The sequence below is a fragment of the Bos grunniens genome, chromosome 8, assembly GCF_055505025.1.
Source record: "Bos grunniens cultivar Pamir isolate PY7600 chromosome 8, Bosgru_T2T1.0, whole genome shotgun sequence".
NCBI lineage: Eukaryota > Metazoa > Chordata > Mammalia > Artiodactyla > Bovidae > Bos > Bos grunniens.
Window position 1 is genome coordinate 88,274,197 of NC_141172.1, and position 21,896 is coordinate 88,296,092.

Consider the following 21,896-nt stretch of genomic DNA (forward strand, 5'->3'; position numbering starts at 1 on the left):
CATAGACAGCAGCTCACCAGTCTCCCCCGTCCCTGGGATTCTCCAGGCAAGAACACTGGAGTGGGTTGCCATTTCCTTCTCCGACGCAAGAAAGTGAAAAGTGAAAGTGAAGTCACTCAGTCGTATCCGACTCTTAGCGACCCCATGGACTGCAGCCTACCAGGCTCCTCCGTCCATGGGATTTTCCAGGCAAGAGTACTGGAGTGGGGTGCCATTGCCTTCTCCAGGGAAGACCATAGCTTTGACTATATGGACCTTTGTTGGTAATGTTTCTGCTTTTTAATATGCTTTCTAGGTTGGTCATAGCTTTTCTTCCAAGGAGTAAGTGTCTTTTAATTTCATGGCTGCAGTCACCATCTGCAGTGATTTTGGAGCCCAAGAAAATAAAGTCTGTCACTGTTTCCATTGTTTCCCCATCTATTTGCCATGAAGTGATGGGATTGGATGCCATGATTTTAGTTTTTTGAATGCTGAGTTTTAAGCCAGGTTTTTCACTCTCCTCTTTCACTTTCATCAAGAGGCTCTTTAGTTCCTCTTTGCTTTCTTCCATAAGGGTGGTGACATCTGCATATTTGAGGTTATTGATATTTCTCTGGGCAATCTTGATTTCAGCTTGTGCTTCATTCAGTCTGGCATTTCATATGATGTACTCTGCATATAAGTTAAATTAACAAAGTGACAATATACAACCTTGACATACTCCTTTCCCAATTTGGAACCAATCTGCTGCTCCATGTCCGGTTCTAACTTTTGCTTCTTGACCTGCATACACGTTTCTCAGGAGGCAGGTAAGGTGGTCTGGTATTCCAATCTCTTGAAGAATTTTCCACAATTTCCTGTGATTCACACAGTGAAAGGCTATAGCATAGTCAATGAAGCAGAAGTAGATGTTTTTCTGGAATTCTCTCTTTTTTTCTATGATCCAATGGATGTTGGCAATTTGATCTCTGGTTCCTCTGCCTTTTTCTAAATCTAGCTTGAGCATCTGGAAGTTCTCGGTTCACGTACTGTTGAAGACTAAATTGGAGAATTTTGAGCATTACTTTGCTAGCGTGTGAAATGAGTGCAATTGTGTGGTAGTTTGAATATTCTTTGGCATTGCCTTTCTTTGAGACTGGAATGAAAACAGACCTTTTCCAGTCCTGTGGTCACTGATGAGTTTTCCAAATTTGCTGACGTATTGAGTACAGCACTGTCACAGCATCATCTTCTAGGATTTGAAATAGCTCAACTGGAATTCCATTACTTACAGTAGCTTTGTTCGCAGTGATGAAATGTCTCATAATAGAAGATAAAACATTGATAAAAATAAAAAGGCAAACTGAGTCACTTTGTGTGGACCCGGATGAGTCCCTCCTGGGTGCTGGGTGGTGGGAAAATGCTGTCATCTCATCAGATCCTCCCTTATCTCCTTTATACAAATGAGGAAACACACTAGGAGAAGCTTATGATTGATTGTTGAAGGTGCTGAAGCTGGAAGCATTGACTCTGTGTCAGGCATATGATCAGTTTCTTTGCCGAGCCGCCCTCCACTCTGCAGACAAAGCAAACAGGGGTTCAGCGACCTTATTAAAGACAACGTGGAATGATCTAATGGCTGGAAAAGGTTCCAGGGGTCATCCTACTGTAGGCCCCCTCCAGCAATTTCCTGCAGTGGCCCCAGAACCTGTCTAGACACTGGCCATGTAGGACATGGTCCTCCAGGGGTGGCTGGCTCCTCTGGCAGGCAGATCTGCCAGAAAGCATTCACAAGTGGGAGGAAATCGACTCTCTAGTCTAATTTCCACCCATCTGTCCTCGTTCTGCCCTTCATAACCCCACAGGGTAATCCTTCTTCCCGGACAGTTTTGCAAATATTTGGATTCTGCCGTCTTGTGCTCTGCACACTGATCTTCCAGACTGAAGGTTCCCCACGTGTCAACTGCCCTCCCATGGCCTGCTGGTGGCTGTCCTTAGATCCCAAGCAAGGACACTGTATTCTAGATGGGTCAGACTAGTAAAGAACACAAGACAGCCCCCTGCCCTTGTATTTGCAATACTTGCTTTTATCCATCTTAAGAATGGGTTCCTTCTTGGGGTCTGGGATGCTGTTAAAACATATCTTCCCATCAGGTTTTAATCCAAATAGGATGGAAGAACACAGATTCATAGACTTCTTCCACAGGAGGAGAGCTTGGAAGGTACAACTCCCCTGTGTCTTTCTCATAAAAGTCTCCAGCTATGAATGTGGGGCACGTGGTGCTGGGGGTCTTACCTGAGAGTCTCTCTTCCATGCTCTGCAACCCTTAGAGAGGGTGGGAAAGGGCTCACAAGGTCACCTGGAAACATCAGAGCCAAGGCTCAAACTGGAGCCTATCAGATGCCAGGTCATGTTTCCCACCTACAGAGGGAGGGGGGTGAACTCCTGCCCACCCCTACCTTCACCCTTGGCACTAGCTTTGCCATCTTAGTTTTGCTGGCACAGTGTTGATGCACTTGCATTAAGGTCTGCCTATGGCAGCCCCAGCATGGAAAGAGAGGAGGCCCCTAAAGAGACTGAGGCTCTCAGTCCCGTTATTGATCATTTAGGAATGGCTTCATTTTAAAACTCTCACTCTGGTTACTAGCAGCTCCTGGGCATCAGGAAAGTGACCTCAGGTGAGCTGGGAGGATTCCTGCAGCCTGGGATCTACAGTTAGTTAGTGGCTCAATCATGTTTGACTCTCTGCGACCCCATGAAGTATAGCCTGCCAGGCTCCTCTGTCCATGGGATTCTCCAGGCAAGAATATGGAGTGGGTAGCCATTCCCTTCTCCAGGGATCTTTCCCACCCAGGGATCAAACCTGGATCTCCCACATTGCAGGCAGACGATTTACCGTCTGAGCCACCAGGGAAGCCCTGACTTCTACACTACACACAAGGAAATCCTGGCTGGTTCATTGGGAACTGCATCCCTTTCTCTGGACAGCATCCCTCAGCAGGCCTACTGGCCAGATCAACCACCTTCTCAGGCCTGTCACTTCTTTCTCCAGGGCCAGAGGATTTGGAGCAGTCTTCGGAGGGCACCTAGTTCTCAAACCTGTGGGTTAGTGTAAACGTGTGTCACCAGCAGTGATCAGATGGTGAACACTTAGCAAACAGTTGGCATGCGGGCAAACAGAAGGGGTGCAGCAAAACCTGGATTGGTACCTACCCACCTCACCCTGGGGAAGTGGCAGAAGGCTTGGTTTGAAATGTTCTTATCCAAATTAGATTTGCTTAGAAGCAAAGGAGCAAGCGTCCTCAGAGACCACATGCTTTTTCCACCCATTGGGCAGGTCAGGTCCCCAGCAGAACAGCATCAGAGCCTGGGAGTTCGCAAAACCTTGGAGATTTGGAGGAGGGTGGAGGCTCGAGAGGGTGAGGTCAGGTCAGGCTCCCAGAAGGGGCAATACTTCATTAGCAGATGGTGAGAAGGGGGTAACTGCGCATGTCATCAGAACGTGTGTTGGACCCAGCAGAGGCCTGGCCAGGGCAGAGGTTAGCCTTTGGGGGCTTGGGGGTTAAGGGGGAAAGGTGGAAGGTGGGGAGAGAAGATATCAGAGGGAAAGAGTGGAGATGGAAGGTGGTAGGGGCGGGTGGAGATGGAGGGAGTGGAGGAGTGCAGGAAGGTGAAGAAAGGGGAGGGAAAAGGGGAGGGACGGAGCGGGTGGGGGATGAGAAGTAGGGCGGGGAGCCGGGCGGCAAGGAGGAGGAGGCAGGAGAGAGGGGGAAGGGAAGCGAGAGGAGGCGGGAAGGGAGGAGGGGAGCGGAGGAGGGGCCTGCGCGCAGCCCCGCGCCCTCCCTCCCGCGCCGGCCTCCGCGCCCTCCCTCGCCGCAGCATCCCCGAGTCGCCTGGCCGCGCCGCCCCTCCGCGCCGGGCCTCCGAGCCGGTCGCCTCCGCCTCTGCCGCCGCCATTCCTGCGCCCGCGCTCGCCTGGCCCGGCACCGCGGGGCCGCGCGGCCAGGACACGCCGCGCCAGGTAAGGGTTGGCGGGTAGAGGGCGGGCGCGGGCGGTGCAGGTGCGCGGGGGCGGCGAGACCCTCCCCGATTCGGCCCCCGAGCCCGCCCGGAGCCTCCGCCCCGAAGCCCCCTGACTCCTCCCAGGACCCCCGGGGCCTCCCCGGAGCCCCCTTCCCGGAGCTCCCTGACTTCTCCCGAGACCCCTCTTTGAGTCCCCTCCCAGGACCCCCCAGGACCCCTCCCCTCCTCGGCTGCCTCCCTGCCCCGGCGCGCAGGTGGCTCGGCGACGCTTGGGGCTCGGGGCGCGCGGCTGACCCTGGCCCGCGGCGGGGGCGGTGTGTTCTGCCTGACCCGCGGCTCCTGTCGGCTCGGCCCCCGCCCCACTCCGGCCATTCAGGCCTGGCCCGGCCCCGCGGCTTCTATTTCTGTCGGCGGGGCCGCGGCCCCCGGGCGCTAGACCCCGAGCAGCGCACTCAGACAGGTGGGGCAGGTCGGGGCCCTGGCAGTGAGTGTTGCAGGCCTCGGCTTCCTTTTGGGTTTTGGCTGCGTGATTCTAGAATAGCCAAGGAGAATCAGCAGCCTTAGCTTAGGGCTGCACCTGTTGCAGCCGCCTGGTGAACTGCAGGAGGCTGAATCCACTGGGGTTTTGCCAGGGCAGACAGTGGAAAGGAGGGTTGGATCGTGGTGGTCCCCTTCGTTTTATTTCATTTAGTATTGGGGATGGGGGTGTGTGGGCGTCTGGAGGCGGGCAGTTCACCAAAAACGAGGCCTGTGGTCTAGGGCAAGGGTCGCCGCTTTCTGGAGCGCATATGCTATGCAAAGTTGTTCAGCTTTTGATTTGAAAACCACCACTTATGTTAAGCACATCCAGGACTTGGGAACTGTGGCCAAGTGGCTGGCCCCCCCATTCTGAGTCTATTCAGATCCACTAGGCGCCACCGAGCGGAAGTTTCCTTTCCAAGGGTGAAGTGACATCGGTAGCCTGTCAGCTCATACCTGCCCCAGGCCTGGGGCCTGCCTTCTGGCTGCCTGGGCGCTGTATTTTGGGAATGTTTACTGTGTCCCAGAAACAGGCTGCCTCAGTCAGTGCTGGGGCCAGGATTCTGGCCGAGATAATGCCCCGATTGTCACTTGAACCGTTGGTGTCTGTGCACATCGTCTGCAAGAATAAAGAAGAATAAAACAGACCTGCTCAGAGTACTCCAGGCAGCCAGTCCTACCAGGGGGAAAGCCTGCAGGGATGAGGGGATGGTGAAGGGATTCACTGGGGTATTTCTGGGGACAAAGACTCTTCCCACCAAGAGTGTAGACCTTCAGATTGCAAAGAAAAAAAAAGTTTGTATTATGAACAGCGAGTAAACCAAATAAAGAAAGAAAAATTGCTGATGCTGAGAGGCAACCCAGCTCTGGTCTACTCTTGAGCCATGTTATAGGACCGTGAGCTGGCATTCGAGAGGTACTGGCTCTCTATGATTGCTGGAAAATGCAGCGTTATCCCTCTGCTGGTAACTGGGGTGCTCTCACAGCCTTCTTTGGGGTCCTGGCAGATGGTACATCCACCCCAGCTCAGGAGTGGGGTGCAGGGCCACGCCGCACAGCTGTCCAGTGGGTCTGGGGGCAGGGAGATGACCATAATGACATCATCCACTCGTGATCCAGTCCCTGTGGGTTAGCCAAGGCAGGTTTCATCTCAAGCGCCCTCCCCCCTCACCAGGCAGGGATGTCTAGGCCAGTCTTGGGAGCGCATGCTAATGGCTGGCTCTGAGTGAGGGGGGAAGGACCATCCGCTGGTGCCAGCACATAGCGAAATCAATAATGTGTTGCAGAGATCAATGGTTTTTTCATTGGTCCTCTGTGCTTCCAAAGAGAGCCTGCTTCTCCCACACTGAGCACGGACAGTTTAAGGCCTCCCACCCCTCCCTCTGGGTTCTGTTTCTGGTGGGGGGGGATGGGTGTGGCCAGGAGCCTCTTCCCGATCCCTTGTGTGGTGAGCCTGGGGCTCCTGGATTGGCAACTGGGCTCCGTGTCCCCTCCCACCACCAGGCGTCCCCAGTGTGCCTGGGTTAGGCCCCTGCTGCTGCATATGTGTATTGGCTTCCCAAGTGTTCCTTAATTCACAGCGACCTTCCCCTCATGCTAACAATTTGTTCAAAAGAACTCCTGAGAAGGTGATGTGGCAGGTGGTGCATCCCTGTGCCCCCGGCCCCCCATCCCAGTCTCTTCTGGGAGTGACAACAGTGACCAAGTTAACCATCCAGGCCTGCAGGGTGGCCATGGGGTGAAGCTGGCCATGTGAAAATACACAAATGAATTTGCCATCAACTGACTGTCGAGGGTGGCTACAGGGAGAAAGACTGCTGTCCTTTGTGGGGCTCGGCAGGTGCAGTCTCCCCTGCTCCACCTGTGCCTCTGGGGCCCTTGACCATTCAGGGATGTCTCGGGGCGTCACCCGAGAGTGGGCCGGTCGGGCAGGCTTCTCTGCACTGGAGACTCAGCACAGCCCGTGGCCATTGCAGCCTGCCTGCTGTCAAAGGTGATGGAGAGAAGTGCAGATTTATTGCTGCTGCTGCTGCTAAGTCACTTCAGTCGTGTCTGACTCTGTGCGATCCCATAGACGGCAGCCCACCAGGCTCCCCCGTCCCTGGGATTCTCCAGGCAAGAACACAGGAATGGGTTGCCATTTCCTTCTCCAATGCATGAAAGTGAAAAGTGAAAGTGAAGTTGCTCAGTCGTGTCCGACTCTTAGCGACCCCATGGACTGCAGCCCGCCAGGCTCCTCCGTCCATTGGATTTTCCAGGCAAGAGTACTGGAGTGGGGTGCCATTGCCTTCTCCAAGAGATTTATTAGGAGGAAGTATCTGCTGATTCAGTCAAGTGGAGGTAGCACGTGAGTGGGCCGTGCCTGGAGCTGGGCTGGCATTGTTCAGTGCACCAATTAAGGTGATCTTTGGGATAAGCAAAGTGGCTCATCGCAACTCCTTGGAGTGGCTCTCTTTGAATTGCCTGTCCCTTCCTGAGTGCATGGTCTTTTACCTGGCGATATTGTACCTAGACCAGGCATCACAGCAGCCCAGGAGTCATTCCCCCATAGCTGCCTTCCAGCATGCCCTGTGATCCGCCAGTAGGACCGGGTCCTTTATTTGGTCTAAAAGTCTCAGATGCTCTCTATGAAAGTGGAGACTTCACCCCTTCCCCAGGTCACTTCTATGTATTACTCGTGATTGCAGCTTTGAACGAAATGCAGTTAACCAGCATTTGAGCCAAGAAACATTCCTTTCAAAAATGATGGTATTTAAAGAGACAGTTGGGCGTTTGTTGAGTGAACAATGATTTTAAAAGATAATTATATTCCTTAACAACAGTATTTTGGTTATGTTCACACAGTCTTTACCCTTTAGCTGTAGATGCTGGAGTGATCTGCAGAGGAAGTGAGAGCCATGTTTGAGAGCTGTTTCAGATTAGCGTGGGTGGGGGATGGGTTGGGTGATGGAGGGGGCAGCACTGACCATTGTTGAACGGTTATTCGCTCTGGGTGATGGTACCTGAGGGTTTGTTAGTCTCTTCAGTCTTTAATCTTTAAAAGTCTTTATCATAAAATAGTTAATGATCTAAGAATCCCATTTCCCCCTCTCAAATGCCATAGGATCCTTCACTTCATGGAATAGTTGAGGTTTACTCAGGATGGGGAACGCGGGTATACCTGTGGCGGATTCATTTCGATATTTGGCAAAACTAATGCAATATTGTAAAGTTTAAAAATAAAATAAAATTTTAAAAAATAAATAAAAGAAGTGCTGATGAGTTAAGTGAAAACATTGCTCCTTAGTGTGGACTGTATAGAGTGATCCCATTTACACATGTATAGGTAATAAAGTATAGAAGCGTCTGGAATGACAGACTCTGTGTGTCAAACGGACGATGACAGAGCACCCGAGGTGGACGAGGAGGGCAGGTGCTGCTCCGGACTCTAGGGACACAGCTCCGAGCAAGAGTGGCTGTCCAGCTGGTGACCGGGATGGGAGGGAAGGATATATTTGTGCATGTGAGTTGTGTGTGCTTGGGTGTTGGCAGAGGGTTGAGAAGGGGGTGGCAGGAAGGAGGAAGGGGAATCTAGCCTTTTATCCCCTCACCTATTTCCATGTGGTTTGTTTCTTTTACAGAGGGATTGTTTTTGTAATGATAAAATGTATTTGTAAGAAGGGATTTCCATTAGGGAATGTGCTTAGTTGCTCAGTCGTGTCCGATTCTTTGCGACCCCATGGCCTGTAGCCCACCAGGCCCCTCTGTCCATGAGGATTCTCCAGGCAAGAATACTGAAGTGGGTTGCCATGCCCTCCTTCAGGGGATCTTCCCAACCCAGGGATTGAACCCAGGTATCCTGCATCGCAGGTGGATCCTTTACCATCTGAGCCACCAGGGAAGCCCTTAGGGAATAGAATAACCTGGGTGTTTTGCAATATTTATTTATTTAGCTGCACGGGCCCTTAGTTGTGGTACTTGGGATCTTCAGTCTTTTGTGGCATGCAGGTTCTTTAGTTTTGGCATGTGGAATCTAGTTCCCTGACTGGGGATCATACCCAGGCCCCACCTGCATTGGGAGTTCAGAGTCTTAGTCCCCGGACCACCATGGAAGTCCCTGTTCTAAACATTAAGTTTCTAAATCTAAATTTATTCGAAATGGATTTGACTTGTAGGAATTCGTGTTCCTACACAACATAATAACATGATGTGGCTTCAGTGAGGCAGGCAGTGAGTCCACAGCCATTTTTGCTCTGAGCCTGTGCTCTGTGGGCCCTGAAAAAGAGACACCAGTACCCTGACCTCAGCAATAGGGGGGACGAGACTCAGACCCTGAAAATTTAATAGGAATGCCGTTCCTCAATTTGGGCAGTAAGCTGAGGTACCATGCTGGGCCTGCGCCATGCGATGGGGAAGACCCTTAGCTCAGACCCACCATGGTCCTGGTCTAAGTGGGGAAGCACATTTCGTTCCATGGGACTTGACCCAGCAACAAAAGCAGTGACAGTCCAGAGCCTTCTTGGGTGGATTCCCACTGCTAGTTGGGTGACCTGCCACTGTGGGGCTGTTCCACTCATCGTCAGCAGTTGCTGTTTTCTCATTTAGTAGAGAATATGTTAAGTAACTTTCCTCTACAGCAGCAGCAACAACAAAACCCATAAAAATGCTAAGTCCACGGAGTAAAAAAGTACAAGTTGCCTGGAATCCTCAGGGCTTCCCGCCCCCTCCATTTTCCTGTCCTATTACAAGAAATTTGAGTTGCTTAAGTACCAGAATGTAATTGGCTTTGATCTAGCATCTGGGTGTTGTTTGGCTCTGAAGCATGTTTTTGATTCTGTTTGCAAGGACACTACGTTCCCGGAGGCCTACTCTGAATAAGGGCCTCAGCTGGACCCCACTTTGTTCTCACCGTGTGTTTGGGAGTTTTGTTTGTTGTTGTTGTTGTTGTTTACTAGTATTTTCCATGTTTGTGGGGCGGCTGTGCTCTGAGCCTGGGGTCTCGTCTGCATGGCCATGAGCTGCCTGCTATCAGAACAGACTGTAGGCGCATGGCTCATTTTTCCATTGAGATCAGATGTGTTCTCTGCATCTCAGTCCTTTCCAGAGGCCTTAGGGATCCTGTCTGAATAGAGCTGTGCCGTCTGGGCATTTGGGGCACCCAGGAGGTCTGTATCCTTTGTAGGTGAGGTCCCATCATTCATCTTTTTTGAGGCAAAGAAATTAGGTACTCAGGTGGTGCATGTGGTAAAGAACTCACCTGCCAATGCAGGAGACATAAGAGATGCAGGTTCGATCCCTGGGTTGGGAAGATCCCCTGGAGGAGGGCGTGGCATATTCTTGCCTGGAGAATCCCATGAACAGAAGAGCCTGGCAGGCTGTAGTCCATAGGGTCACACAGAGCTGGACACTACTGAAGCAACTTAGCAAGGCCCCTTTCACCTCCACTTCATGAAGTCCCACCACTCCGTCCAGCAAATGTTTACTGAGCTCCAATTACAGCAAGAAACCAAGAGATAGAAGGCCCTGCCAGCTTGGCACTTATGGTCAAGTAGTGGGTGCTGGAAGGCTAAGGAGAGGAAGTAAATCCGAATGTAACGCATTGGGGCCATAGTGCCATGGAGAAAGCCAGTGTGGGGTCCAGGTGCTCACAGTTTGAGAATGTTTGAGATTCAAAACCAGGTGGCTGGTGGGCTGATGGAAGAGGTGAGGAGTGACCAGGGGGATGTCCTGGCATGCTTTAGCAAGGCCAGAGGGCAGGTGTGGCTGGAGCAGAGGAGCAGGCCTGTGCAGGTGGTGGGTCTGGCTGGATTCTGGTGTGTTGTGAAGATGGAGCCATTGGGATGATTGGCTCAATAGAGGAGTCCAAGGTGACCCTGAGATTCTTGGCTCAGGCAGCCCGAGGGATGGAGTGGGCGTCACTCTGAAATGGGGTCTCAATGGGCAGAGCAGCTTTGGGGGATTTGGGAGGGTGGTACCTATGACCTCCACTGCTGTCCACGTGGAGGTGGTAAGGGGCTTGTTGGGCAAGCAAGGGTGGAGTTGGAGGGAGTGGCCTGGGTCCGATATGGGTCTGGCTGTTGCCAGCACAAAGGTGATATTTTTAAAGCTGAGTCGGCACAAGATGGCAGAGGAGGAGAGGAGAGGTCCAAGGTCAAGGAACCAAGAAGGAATGTCATCAGGGCAGGAGAAAGCCAGAGGGGTCTGGGGCATCCAGGGCCACTGGAAGAGTGTGCATGGAGAGAATGGGCTGTCTGGCCGAGGGAGCTAGCTAGATGAGGAATGAGAATTATCCTTGGAGAATTGACCTTAGAAACATGGAGGTTGTCAGTGTCCTGACAAGAGGGGTGGGAGTGTTGGGCCAAGACAAGGTGGCAAGTGGAGCTCAGGACATCAGGAGTTGGTAGTTTTTTCGAGAATTTTTCTGGGAAAGGGGGCTGAAAGATGCGGGAGTTGCTGATGGGCATAAGGGGTTGTGTTTCAGGTTTTGGTCCTGATGGGAAAGATGGAGTAGGGGGAAGAGTGAAGGAAGTAGGGTGGGGGCCTTGCCCATGTCCTCCAATGAGGGAGACGGAGGGGGACAGACGAGTGGCCACTGTTCCCCCGCAAGCAAACTGTCATCAGCCTCTTAGGTACCCCACTTCTCTGATTGGCCCTGGGGTCCTCAGAAGGGGTCAAGATGGCAGAAAATGGTTATGGAAGCTTGTGACAGCGGAACCTCTGAGCATGGCGGTGGGTGCCCAGGGGCTGATGAAGCCCTCTTGGGTGCTGAGCATAGGAAGTCTGGAGAGCTGAGTTTGCCAGGCTCCCTGGCAGGAGTGGATGCCCTTCTGGCTGAGAGGACATCTGAGTGACAGGAGGAGGGTGAAGGAGGCCTGGTCTGCTGACCTGATGAGCCTGGGCAGAAACTGAGGCTGAAAGTGGGGCCGTGTCCTTGCAGCCAGGATGTGAGCATTTCCCTCTTATGTTGGCCTGGCATCCCTACACACAGGGCCCGGTCACTAGCGAGGGCCTGCGTGTGATGGATTAACACCGCCCTGATTCCGCATCCACTGAGCGCCACGTGAGTGAGGGAGAGAGCCTGTCTCCAGGCGTGGTCCCTGTGCCAGCAGCATTGTATTTCCAGACCCTGCTGCAGGTGCAGGTTTTTACCTCCACCCCCAGGACCCCTGAACCAGAAGCTCTGTGGTAAAGAATCTGCCTGCAAGGCAGGAGACCCAGGTTCGGTCTCTGGTTCAGAAAGATCCCTTGGAGAAGGGAATTGCAACCCACTCCAGTATGCTTGCCTGAAGAATTCCATGGACAGGGTAGGCTGGTGGGCTACTGTCAGTGGGGTCACACAGAGTTGGACATGACTGAGTGACCAACACTTTGACTTCCAAGGTTGGGCTAAGCACAGCCTGTGGTTGGGAGGTGTACCCTGAGGGGCAGACAGAAGAGCTTCTCTCTGGATGCCCTTTAGACTTAGGGTGCTTGCCTGTAGAAACAGTTCCGTTAACCAGTTTTATTGAGGTATAATTTACATACAATAAAAGGTTACTGTTCAGTGAATTTTGACAAACGTATACAGTTATGCAGGCTTCCCTTGTAGCTTAGATAGTAAAGAATCTGCCTGCAATGCAGGAGACCCAGATTCAGCCCCTGGGTGGGAAAGATTCCCTGGAGAAGGGAATGGCAAACCATTCCAGTATTCTTGCCTGAAGAATCCCATGGACAGACAATGGGTTTGCAAAGAGTCAGACTTAACTGAGTGACTTTCACTTTCACTTCCAAGCTTGGGCCAAGCAGGGCTTGCCTTTGCGGGTACTGCATCCTGGAGGGCAGACAGGAGGGGAGAGGCAGGGCCAGTGGGCCCACTCTGGATGCACATTAGACTTGGGATGTTCACCTGTAGAACCAATGTTTCTTTAACCAGTTTTACTGAGGTATAATTACATACAATTAAAGGCACTGTTTGGTGAGTATTGACAAAGGTATCCAGTTATGCAGCTGCTACCGTGATGTGATGGAGGCCGACAGTGGATGATCTCTGCAAGTGAGGGTGCACCTCACGAGTTCATGCACCTACCGTCCCTGGCTGCTGTCCGGCTGCTGTAGCAGTCGAGCAGTTGCAACAGAGATTGTGTAGCCTATGAACTCTCCCCAAACTCCCTGTTGCCTCTTTGCACTCAACCCTCCACCCAGGCAATCACTGATCTGTCGAGATTAGACTATTAGAAGATTGGTTTCTTTAAGCATTTCAGAACGGAAGCATGTATTGTAGATTTCTTACTTCTTTCCCTTGGCGCATCTCTGAGATTCTTGGGTTTTGCTGTGTGTTGTACTTTCCGTCTTTTATTGCTGAATCCTGTTGTATCACGTGGGTGTGCCATGATTTATTGATTTATTCACCTGCTGGTGGATGTTTGGATTGCTTCCTGTTCAAGATTATTATGAATAAAAGTGCCGCAAGCTACAGCGCAACACAAAAGAACAACCAGTTAAAACACAAACAAAAATATCTCCAGAGAAGACAGACAGATGAGAAACAAGCACATGAAAAGATGCTCAACATCATTAGTCACGAGGGAAGTGCAAGACCAAACCGCAGTGAGATACTATTTCCCTCTTTTATTTAGAAGAATGACTTTTATTTAAAAAAAAAAAAAGGAAAATAGCAAGTGTTGGTGAGCATATGGAAAAGGTGTAAGTTTCACACGTTACTTTGAGAATGTAAAATGGTGCAGCAACTTGGAAAATAATTTAGGGATTCTTCCAAAAGTTAAACACAGAAATGTCATGTGACCCAGCAGTCCTACTCATGGGTAAATACACAAAAGAATTGAAGATAGATGTTCCAATGAAAACTTGTACACAATTGTTCATAGCAGTGCTAACTCACAGTTTGGGAAACAACTCAAATGCCTGTCAGTGGATGAATGAATAAATAAATGTGGTCCATCCAGGCAATGGAATATTACTTAGCCATTAAAGAAATGAAGTACTGACATGTGCTACAACATGGATGACCCTTAAAAACATTTTACTAAGTAAAAATAGTCAGACACAAAAGTGCATTGTATGATTCCATTTATACGAAATGTCTGGAATAGGCAGATCTATTGAGACAAAACAAAGCAGGCTGGTGCTTGCCAGGGCCTGGGGAAGGGGAGAATGGGAGTGACTGCTTAATATGTATGGGGTTTCCTTTGGAGGTGATGAAAATGATTTGGAACTAGAGAGTGGTGATGGTTGCGTATCCTTTAAAATGGTTTAAATGGTAAATTTTATCTTATATGTATTTTACGGCTATAAAAAAAGGGGATATAAAAAATGCTGTATTCGTTTGTATGCACATCTGAGAGTGGACATGCATTTTCATTTCTCTTGAGTAACTACTGAACCAGTAGAATTGTGAGGCTGTGTGGTAAGTGTATCTTTAACTTTATAAGAAACTGGCAAACTGTTTTCCAAAGTGGTTGTATCATTTTACATCCCTACTGCTAACGTGGGAGCAGTTATTTCACATCCTTGCCAACACTTGCTGTCATCAGTCTTTTTAAATTTAGTTACTCTGGTGGGAGTTGTGCTCTACCATAGATGTTCTAGGTTGAGTATCTTTTCCTGTATTTATTAGCTCTTTTAGGTTTTGTTAAAATCTTCTGCTGACTTTTTAGTTGGGCTATTTATCTCTTATATTTGAGTTTTTAAGAGTTCTTTACGTGTTCTGGATTCAGTTTGATAGATATTTGTATTGCAAATATGGTTTTCTCTGTGGCTTACCTTTTTATTTGATTAATGATATCACACAAAGGGCAGACATTTTTAGTTTTAAGTCCATTTATATCAACTGTCTTTAGCTAGTGGTTTGTGCTTTTTGTGTCCTGTTTAAGAAACTTTGTCTCACCCATCATCTAAAGATTTTCTCCTGTGTTTTCTTCTGAAGGCATTATGGTCTTAGCTTTTATCTGCTATCTATTTTGAGTTACCTTTTAACTGGAAAGAGTTTAGGATTGAGGTTCATTGTTTTGAGTGCATATACCCAGTTGTTCCCGCACATTTGAAGAGTAATTGAGAATCTGTGTGGCTCTGTTTCAGGACTCAGTTCTAGTCCATTTTGGCTTATTCACCACTGGCCTAGAAACTAGCCCATCTTCATGACTGTTGTTTTACAGTAATTCTTGAAGTCAGGTAGTGAACCTTCCAGTTGTGCTTCATTTTCAAAACTGTGTTATCTAGTCTAGATCCTTTACATTTCCATATAAGTTTAAAATCGGCTTGCCAGTTTCTACAAAAACGCCTGCTTCAATTTTGAGTGGGATTGCATTAACTCCTTAGATCAACTTGAGGAATATTGTTATTTTAACAATATTGAGTCCCAGCCAGTGATCATGGACTGTCTTTCCATCTGTATTCACTTTCCTTCATTTCTCTTAGCAGTGATTTGTAGTAGTCAGTGTAGGTCTTGTATGAGTTTTATCACATTTATTCGTGAGTATTTTGTGATTTTAAATGTTACAATTGGGTTTTAAATTTTTAATTTTCCAATTGTTTATTTCTACTGTTGGAATATCGTATGGTTGAATGGCACCAGCGACTCGATGGACATGAGTTTGAGTAAGTTCCCGGAGTTGGTGATAGACAGGGAAGCCTGGCATGCTGCAGTTCAAGGAGTTGCAGAGTCATGCATGACTGAGTGACTCAACTGAACTGAACTGTTACTGTATAGAAATTCTGTTGATTTTTATATTGTTTATTTATCTTGTGACCTTTCTAAATTCACTTATTTGTTTCAGTAGCTTTTTTGTAGTCCTTTAAGATTTTTACACAAAGATAATCCTGACAGTTATAAATAGGAACCATTTTACTTCTGTCTTTTCAGTTTAAATGCTTTTTATTTCTTTTTCTTCCTTTATTCCATTGTCTAGGATGTTCAGTGCAGTGTTTAACAGAAATGGTGACGATGGACACTCACCTGTTCCCAATCTTAGGAAGAAGGAACTTAATATCTTTTCATTGAATATGATGTTAGGTGAAGATTTTATGTAAATGCATTTTTGGAGGTTGAGGGAATTTTCTAGTTTGCATAGAGTTTTTATCATTACTGGATGTTCAGTTTTGTTATATGCTTTTTCTGTATCTGTTGAGATGATCATATGGTTTTTCCTCTTTTTTTGATAAATATGGTAAATTACAGTAGTTAATTTTTGAATGTTAGACAATATTTCATCCCTGGCACAAACCCCAGTTGGTCATGATATTATTATCTTTTTTTGGTATTGCTAGATTCAATTTGCTACAATTTTGTTAAGAATATTTAGAACTATATTGATGAGAGATATTGTAATCTTTTCTTGTAATCCTTCTGTCTGGTTTCTGTATCAGGGTAATGTTGGCCCCACACAATAATTTGGGAAGTGTTTCTTCTTCATTTATTATTGAGAGTTTGTGTAGGACTGGCATTGTTTCTTCCTTAAACATTTAACGGGATTTATTAGTTAAGCTGTCCTGGATTTCCTTTATGAATTCGGTTCATTGACACAGAGCTATGAAGACTTTCTGTTTCTTCTTGAGTCAGTCCTGGTGATCTGTATGTTTCAAGGAATCTGCCCATTTCACTTAAGTTGTCAAAGTTGTTGGCATGAGGTTGTTTATAATATTCCCCTATTATCATTTTAATGCCTTGGGATTTGCATGGTTTTCCCTCTTTCATTTCTGAGCCTGGGATTCTTGAAAAAATGAAGCAGAACAAAACCCCCGTGTCTGTCTCCACACCCGCCCAGTTACAACAGAATCTCCTGGGATGGGAGGGAGGGTGTGGATGTGTGGTTTTGACAGCTGTTCAGGTAATTCTTGTGCAGCCAGAATTGAGAGCCTTTGACGCAGAGGAAGGAGGGATAAGCTTTACTTACTGGTGGTCTGGGCAGGTCTCCCAGAAGGAAGAGAAGGAGGATCTGAAAGAGTGGAGAAGGATACAGGGCCCTTGTCTGAACACAGGGTCTGTATGGAGAACACCAGGCCAGTGGCCTTGATGGGGCTTTGAGTTTGGTGTGGACCCTGGGTGGACCTGCAGGTATGGAGGGCGTTCTGTACATGACAGATTTTGGAGCCAGTGAAAAATAGGAAGGAAAGCAGCTGGCCAAGAGACAAGGAATTCCAGGCCACATAGCATAGACTTCCTTCTCTGCAGGGTTGTTGTTTGTTTTAAAGTGAGATTTACTGAGGGATAATTTGCATTCAATCCTTAAGGGAATCAACCCTGAATATTCATTGGAAGGACTGATGCTGAAGCTCCAATACCTTGGCCACCTGATGAGAACAGGAAAAGACTTTGATGCAGGGAAAGATTGAGGGCAGGAGGAGAAGGGGATGACAGAGGATGAGATGGTTGGATAGGATCCCTGACTCAATGGACATGAGTTTGAACAAACTCTAGGAGATGGTGAAGGACAGGGAAGCCTGGAGTGCTGCACTCCGCATTATTGCAAAGAATTGGACACTACTGAGAGACTGAACAACAGCGACAATTTGCGTTCAGCAAAATGCACCCATTTTCATGTCCTGTTCTATGAGTTTTGAAACATAGTCATGTAACAATCACCAGATCAAGATACAGAAAATCATGTAACTCCATAGATTTCCTTGTGTCCTTCCAGAGTCAGATCCTTCCCCACCCCGCCCATTCCCAGCACCCACGAATCTGTTTTCCATCCTTTAAGGCTTTTCCAGGATGATGTATAAGTGGAGTCACACAACGTACAGCCTCTGGGTCCAGCTTCTTTCACTCTGCCTAATTTTGCAGGGGTTTGAGCAGTAACTGATGTGAGCAGAATCACAGTGAGCGCTGACTCTGACACCTGATTTATGAATCAGAAAGATGAGGATGAAGACAGGGAGGCCATTATGGGAAAGAGTGACATAGCGATATTCATGGTGATCTCATTGTCAGGGACCTGCCACCAGCCTACTATGCCTGTCTCGTGGAATTCTAACCACAGCCCTATCAGGCTGGGAGAGTCCTTCTGTCTTTTCCAGGTGAGGATGTTGAAAACGGAGCAACCAAGGAGTGGTGGACCCAGGATGTGAACACGGGGGCTGTGGCTTGAAGCCTGCAGGGAGGGGTGCTTGCCAGATACAGCATCTGATGCGCACATTGAGGGGTAGCCACTGGTCGAGGTATTTAAAAAATTTTAAGGATACCTGTACCCTCGGCCATTTCAGTTCATTGTCTGGAAATTTATGCTGAGGAATCATGGTTGTGAAGAAGCATTTATTAGAAAGGGTGTCAGGTGTTGATAAACAGAAAACCCAGATACCAGCTGAAAGCCACTGACAGATGGTCAGAGATGAGGAGATACAGTTAGGCTAGCCAACCTCTAAAAATAATAGTATAAAATATGATGATGTATCACATCAAGTACTAGGAACTATTCCTAAACCAGGGCATACAGTGAGGACCCATAATTTGTCTAGGAAGCATTAGGCAGACTGTCCAGAAGGGAGGGTCATGTAGTTCGTTGACGTTGTGGTTTTTGTTTTCTCCTTGGTGCTTGTCTGCATGACTCCAGTTTTCTGCAGCAATAGAGGAAAAATGGAAAAAACACAACTGTAGATCACACGCGCACACACACACGTCATATGCCTTGAGAGTCTGACACACTTTTCATAGACCTGTTATACCTGCCTTGTTTAAAAAGCGGGTGGGAGTTCTTTCTGTTGTGCTTTTAAATGGGAAACATACGCTGGCCTGTCCAGACAGAGTGAGAGGAGATGCTTGAGTGAGAGTGTGTGGCCGCCATGAGCCCTGCGCCAGGGGTGGGCCCACTGCCCTCCTCCATGCCTGGCTCCAGCAAGAGCCTGCTCTGATGGACGGCCTGGGTTTGACTGAGAGTCAGGCTTGTGTCGTGTGTGTGTGTGTGTGGCCTCAGGAAGGCCTGACCGTTCATGAGTGGGGTCAGCAGCATCTGGGAGCTGTGGTATTATAAAATGAGGTGACAAGTGAAATATCCCTTCTTGGTTATCTTTGAACTGGGATGCTGATAGATTTCAGTGTCATATTTAAAACCAAGCTTCAGAGAGGTTTCAGTACTTATCTAATGTTGCTGAAAACATTTTATTAGAATATTAAAACTTAATGGCTGCTTTCAGACCCTGAGGGCAGCTCACAGTAAGACATGCATTTATTCTGTAAGGCAGTGAACTTGCTTATATGTGTGTACATATGCATGCACACACATTTGTGTATAGATACACACACCCGTACTTAAAAAAAGTTTCTCAGGAGAGCACTCACCCCTAACCACATAGGATACTCTCTGATATTTTGTTCAATTGCATCTTGTTAAAAACTGTGTTTGCACCCCCCAGATTGAAAAATACTGAACCCCATTTGGTCGTCTGGCCTTCTGTGTGACTGCATGGACATTTTAAACTTTTGGCGTTAAGCAAATGTGTGAGGACTTTGTATTGTCGTTTTATTTCCCGCATCAACTACTGGCTGCGGTGACCTCTTCTTTGGTTTCTCTAAGTCTGGCGCTGAGCACAGGTTGGAGCCTGGAGCAGAGGGGCGCCCCCTCCCAGCTGCCCATCCCCAGTCGCCTGAGGAATGCATGCTCAAAGGCCACACATGGCAGGGGGAGGCGGGAGCCAGGAAACTGGGTCAAAGCAGAGCCCCTGAGCCTCGGAAGTGGATCACTGGCGGGTCTTTGAAACCTGAGGGACTAGCTTGGGTTTCAAATGTGGGCTCCCTTGGGCCTCCCTGGAAGCACGGCCCCCCTGCCTTATGTTTATATGCTCTCCCGCTGAGTGGACAGGACCACCAACGGAGCGAGGCTTGGTTTTCCCTGGCAACCCGGGAGGGGATGGGAACACGATTGTTAAAGTAGATGCTGAGGGGCCTGGAGAGCAGGCCTGAGAGACACAGGTCCCCACGGGTCTGCAGTGATGGCTCTGTGGCCTCCTGAGCTGGTGGGCACAGACTTTGCATCCTGGGAAGAGAACACCACTTATAGTGAGTGGAAAGGGCAGACTCCGCTTCGAAAACAAGTGAGACCCAGAACACGCACACAGTCTCCTCTCTTCCCGGGAGAGGACGCAGCGTGTGCACATACCAGCTCTTTCCGAAGGCCCAGACTTCTGCTAAGATGTTTTGTGTCAGGACTATTTTCAGGCCTTTTCTAGCATTTATGTTGCGGTCCCTAAAGACGGAAAAACTTTCCCCAAGCACAGCTCCTTTCATTAGCCATGCCAGGTGCCGGTCTCTCCAACCTGCTGGCCGGGAGCACAGGGAGCAGCGGTGTGGCTTCTGTTACCCAGAGTGATCTCCACGAGCTTGGCAGCGGCTGTTAGCTGCGCCAGCTGAGAACGGCTGGGCACTTCCCAGAGCAGCCGGAGCTTGTCCCAGCCTGGCCTGTGCTTCTCTTTGCTCTTTGTGCCATGCCTGTTTGCTCAGAGCTGAAGGGGGATGGGTCTGTTGAAGGAAACGTGCTCTTAGGGCTGTGGGGTCAGTCATTTTCTGCCCGGCCAAGTGCCCTTGTGTGTTCCTGGGCCAAACCTGGTGTCCTGAGGCATCTTCTCTCCAGGAGAGTGGCCCCAACAGCAGTAGCCGATGGACCAGGGCGTGCATCCTCTGAATGCTGGGGCCAGGGCCAGCTTGTTGGGGTCGGGTCCCCCAGCAAAGGCCACCTGACTTCAGGCTGACCTCTTCCATGGCCACTCACCACTGGCTGCTCAGCAGTGGGTCCCCTCACCCAGTTCAGTGTGGCCGCTTTTCTTTTCCCATCTTGAAATGCAAGGGAAGATTCCCACAAAACGGCAGCAGCAGAAGGTCCAGCCTGCCCTTGCTTCTCTATTTTCATCTTCCCATTTCCTTCCTCCTTCTCTGGTGAGGCGTTTGCACTTTTACAGTAATGTGCGTGTGACCTTGCTTTGCTCACCAGTGTAGCCTGACTCTGAGGCTCCCGGAGCACTAGCAGGTCCCTCTGGCACTCCACCCCAAGGATGCTGTCCCCACTGAGCGCAGCGGAGGTGCGTTCTGGCTGGGTTCGACTTGCATACACTGGATCCTGCAGTGCACGCGTGGATGTCCCTCAGCTCCTGTGAGTGGCCTCGGGCCCCGCTGCACGCCCGGGGCTCTTTCCTCATCCCAGCTCTCCAGCATCCATCTGGGGCGCGCACCACAGTTCATGCACTCGCTGTGCTGTTGGCTTGGTTTCTGGCTTGGGCCATTATGAATGTGGTTTGTAAACATTCTTGTCCCTTTATTCTCCATTGAGGACACCAGGAGTCCTCGATTATCTGTAGTTCCACTTCCCAGGGCAGCTTGCCTCCATCTGTAACAAGGCTCCTGGAATTGGGGTCTCAGACTTAGCTTGCTGGCACCCCTGGCTCCAGCTTGCTCCACCAGGAGCTATACCCTCCACCCTGGGAAGGGCTTTGGGCCTCCTTCTCCACCCCTGCTGCCATCTAGCCCCTTGGGGTCTCTCCAGCTGCACCCTGCTCCTTGCTACCCTCTGCTTCCCCCGATCTGGCGGGCCCAGCAAGGCCTGGTGGAAAACTCCCTGGTCATGAAAATGTGGTGGCTCTTCTCTGCTCCGCAGTTCTGTCCCGCTGCACTGTACCCTGTCACTCAGCCGTGCTGCTGTTCACGCCTTCAGTGAGCAGGGGACATGCCTGGCATGTCCCGGGCACCATGTGTGCAGCAGGGCATGGGGATGTAGAGGGAGAGCCCATGGCGTGTGGTGCCTCCAGCTGAACTGCAGTGACCAGGGATGTGTGCCACCAGGAAGGGAAAGTTGGGGGTGGGTGTTGACCAGCAAGGATGGGCTTGAGGGGGTCTAAGTCAGGAACTCTGAGCTGAAACTCAGGGACAGCAGGAAATAGCCAAACCTGAGTGGAGAGAAAAGCTGTGGCAGTTTAAACAAAGCATGTAGCTGTAATACATTGACACTGCTGTCACTGAGATGCCGTGGTGTCTGGCCTCCCTTGTGACTGCTTGGATCTTGGAGCCCTGAGATGCTAAGTAAGGGGCTGATGGCCCTCATGCTGTGAGGAAGCCCAAGCCCCGCAAGGTCATGTAGCACTGGGCCTGCAGTGGACAGCCTCTGCTCCCTCCTCGCCAGGCCCTGACTTGGGAGGGGAGTGGCCTTTACATGATCTCAGCCCTTGGTATCAGGACCCCAGAAGGGGCCTCAGACTTTGGGCTAAGTGTCCTGCTGGGGCCCGTCGGGACTCCTGGCCCAAGGACTGTAAGCGTGGGGACTATCTTGGGCCACCAAGTCCAGGGTGGTTTGTTACATGCAGCAGTGGCTCCCCCAGAGAGTGGGTGGGCCTTGGGGTGAAGTGGGAGAAGTTCTGGACACAGGTGCTGGGTGGGAGGTGGGGTGTGAATCATAACAGGTGCAATAGCAGTAATTACTTGAGTTTTCATCCTACACTTTTC

At 49.5% G+C, this 21,896-nt stretch overlaps 1 protein-coding gene across 4 annotated transcripts in view; it reads left to right on the forward strand.

Moving 5' to 3' along the window:
• Positions 1-3,677: 3,677 nt before the first annotated feature.
• SEMA4D (semaphorin 4D) overlaps positions 3,678-21,896 on the forward strand; it is a 113,029-nt gene continuing 94,810 nt past the window's right edge. The window contains exon 1 of one of the 4 annotated variants that reach the window (XM_086414474.1): positions 3,678-3,980. The gene's annotated coding sequence lies outside the window, so the exon portion shown is untranslated. The remainder of the gene's footprint in view (positions 3,981-21,896) is intronic. The other 3 variants (XM_086414479.1, XM_086414475.1, XM_086414482.1) reach the window with 3 other exon arrangements.